The sequence below is a fragment of the Podarcis tiliguerta genome, assembly GCF_965153285.1.
Source record: "Podarcis tiliguerta genome assembly, chromosome: W".
In the NCBI taxonomy this organism is placed as follows: Eukaryota; Metazoa; Chordata; class Lepidosauria; order Squamata; family Lacertidae; genus Podarcis; species Podarcis tiliguerta.
In genome coordinates, this window is record NC_139552.1 from 2,777,187 (window position 1) to 2,780,815 (window position 3,629).

The 3,629-nt window shown below is 40.8% G+C and overlaps 1 long non-coding RNA gene across 1 annotated transcript; it reads left to right on the top strand.

Annotated features, from left to right (window-relative positions):
* The first annotated feature begins 526 nt into the window (after nucleotides 1-526).
* LOC310668880 lies at nucleotides 527-3,109 on the top strand. The gene is made up of 2 exons (XR_014506865.1): nucleotides 527-1,649; nucleotides 1,736-3,109. It is a non-coding gene; the product is annotated as an uncharacterized lncRNA (long non-coding RNA).
* The last annotated feature ends 520 nt before the right edge of the window (nucleotides 3,110-3,629 follow it).

The following is a 3,629-nucleotide window of genomic DNA, read 5'->3' on the forward strand; positions in this document are numbered from 1 at the left end:
AGACAAAATTATGGAACAACTGAAAGATAAAGAGAAGAAGCTTAGAAGAAACCCAAAGAATTTGCAGGTCCAAAAAGAAATTAAAGTTTTACAGGTTCAATATTCACAGTTAGTTAACCAAGAAATTGAATGGAAGATAAGAAGGATGAGACAAAGAAATTTTGAATCTGCAAATAAATGTGGGAAATTATTAGCCTGGCAATTAAAGAAGAGACAAAAACAAAGTACTATTACAAACATTCTTACAGAAGGAAAATCGGTAGAGAACCCTGCAGACATTAGAAAATGTTTTTATAAATATTATAAACAACTGTACAAAAAAAGAAAAAGAAGATTTAGGGAAAATCAAGCAATTTATAAAGAACAATGCACTGCAACAGATTCCGAAGGATATAAAGAATCTACTAAATGGCTTAATTACAAGTCAGGAAGTGGAATACGCAATAAACTCAATGCAACTTGGCAAGACAGCAGGACCTGATGGTCTATCAGCAAAATATTATAAGACATTGAAAGACTGGCTTATGGACTTCCGGGTTGGCGCCTCCGGTAATGGCGGAATTCCTCTGATCGGGAGGAATTTGCCCCGTGGGAATCTAGGTCTGGCCGCTACGGCGAAGGCGGAGACCCGTAAAAAATCACAGGCGGGAGAAGCCTGTGAGCGTGGGATTCGGCGGGCACCCTTTGCGCCTCCCCTACTCGTGGGGAAACCCAGTTTCGGGGATCCGGAGTGACGCGGGGTGAGCAGCGCGGTGCTTCGAATCATCTGCTTCTTCCACGGAGTGAAGCCGCATAGCTGTTGCCGGAGAGCACTGACTTTTTCCTGTGGACAATTTGACTTTAAAGTAATTACCCGTGAGTAGAGCTGGAGCCGGAGGATTGGATTTCTAAACGTTTAATTTGGTATCGAAACGGGGAGGTTCAATACAGGAAGTCAGCCTTCCCCTTTTGTAAATAGACTGAAGCAATGAGGCTGCAAGCTGAAGTCTTGGAAAGCCTTTTGTAAAGGACTAAATTTCCATTGGCAAAGAACATTAAACCCCCCTTGGAGGCAGGAGAAGAGGGGGGGAAGCTGTGGGCTGAGTGTGCCTGTAGGAGACAGTGAAGAGAGCTAAAATACCGCCGCTCTGACCCTGGAAACGGACTGCTAGCAGGACTGACATTTTTTGGAATGTTCATTGACAGCGTTTAGAACGTTCATTGACAGCTAGCTAAATAAGAGAAATACATTGTTTCTACTGTCTCCGGCTGCTTTTAAAAAGGAGTAAAAGTAACTGAAAATTGAAACTAACTTTGGATTGTTTGAACTATGCTTAAAAGAGGACATTACTGACTAATATAAATAGAAACTGTTTCCCCCTAGTGGAAGCCTTTGAAACTGGTTGCTTTATAAGAGCTGGGCTAGGGGAATTTCCAGCTGTAAGATAAAAAACTGTGAGACGCTGGGACTGACCTTGAATCTTTTAGGTGTTATGGCAAATGGAAAGGAAAAAACAGACCAGTCAACTGCTGATAAAACACTAAGGTCTGGGAGGACTTGGCAGCAACCCAGGAGAGACTCAACATCAGGCCCCCCTGCTTCTTCTTCTGCTGCTTCTGCACCAGTACATTCAAAACCAAGAGGAATGTCGACAGAAGAGGCCTTAGCGGTTGCTAGAACGTTTACTGACAGCCAGCTAAACAAGAGAGAGAAATACATTGCTTCTACTGTCTCCGGTGACAGAAGAGGCTTTAGCAGTTGCACTAGGTAAGATAAATGATTCACTGGAACAGCTTAACAGGAAAACAGACGTGATAAATGTGAAAGTAGATGCTACAACTATTAAAATTGACTTAAATACAGAAAGTATAAACAATCTGGGACAAAAGGTGAATACCAATACAGAAATCATTCAGAAATTGATACAGGAATCTACGTTGATACGGCAAACTGCGGAGGAAGCCAGGGAGAAAGCCGTTGCTGCTGAATGTAAAGTAACACAACTGGAGAGAGAGAGAGTCCCAGCCCTACAGAGGCAACTTGATGAACATAAGTTGACGCTTGCTATGATTGAATTTAAAGAAAAACAGACGAATTTGAGGATCAGAGCCCTACCTGAATTGGAGAAGGAAAGCTTGATAGACTTTCTCACACAGGAATTTGCTGACTTTTGGGACTTGGACTTGGGTCAAGAAGAGTTTAGAATTGTGAGGGCCTTCAGACTTGGAAGAGGAGGGGAAAAAGAGAAGAATAGAATAAGAGACTGCTTGATCACCCTTCGAACTAAAGAAGAGAGAGATAGAATCTTGGGTTGGCATTACCAGAAGAACCTAGAAATACAACAGTCAAGAGTGGAAATTTTTAAAGACGTCCCGAAATATCTTTTGGATCTTAGGCCTAACTATGGAGATATTGTTGCCCTGTTGAGAAGGAATAAAATCATCTTTAGGTGGGAGTTTCCCCAAGGTCTATCTTTCAGTTTCAAAGGAAGGAAAATAAAAATAAGATCAGTAGAAGATAAAGTAAAGTTTTTCTATAAATACGAAGAAGATCTGCAGAAGAGACTTGGAAAAGAGCCAAGAGCATCGGATAGAAGATCATGCGAAGAAGATCTGCAGAAGGGACTTGGAAAAGAGCAAAGAGCATCGGATAGAAGATCACCAAACAGGGGAATATTGGATATATCAGCATTATCCTTTGGATTGGATCTCCCAGTGAAGGTGTCATCACCACCACCAACAGAAGAAGAGCAAGCATTGGGTGCAGTTGGAGGAATATCAACGTAATTAATTACATGATGGCGTTGCAGGCTTTGAGCTGGAATGTGAATGGACTAAACTCCCCAGAAAAAAGGCGGAGAGTCTTTCATTTATTGAAAAAAGAACATTTGGACTTGATTTGTTTACAAGAAACACATGTGATAAGGCTACACAGGAAGATATTGAGTAATAAAAGATTGGGCCACAAATTTATCTCATCAGACAAAGTTAAAAAAAGAGGAGTGGTCCTCTATGAAAAGGAGAGCTTATCACCGAAATTCATATTCAAAGATGATCAAGAAAGATTTGTTGCAATTGAAATTCAATCACAAGGAGAGAAATTTCTGATCGTAGGTATTTATGCACCAAATGAAGGAAAATCAGAGTTTTTTAAGAAGCTACATGAGACTCTGATGGACTACATGGACTATAATATGATCCTGATGGGAGACATGAATGGAGTGGTGTCTACAAATATGGACAAGGCACAGAGACAGGTAGTCACCAAAGATGGTAGACTACCAAAAACCTTTTTTGACATGACTGAAAATATGGATTTAGTTGACATTTGGAGAATGAAGAACCCTATGGGAAGAGAGGGAACTTTCTTCTTTGAGGCTAAAATGACATGGACAAGAATTGACCAAATCTGGGTAACCAGGGGATTGGCTCCGAAGATTAGCAAAGTGGAGATTTGCCCTAAAACTTGTTCTGACCATAATGCTGTGAAGTTGGAAATGAAACTGACGCCAATTGGTTCCTTTAGATGGAGGATGAACGATACTTTGTTCAGGAATGAAGAGGTGACCAAGAAGGTCCAAAAAACTCTAAGAGACTATTTTGAGATAAACATGAATAATACAGTGGGAAAAAGAGTAATTTGGGACGCA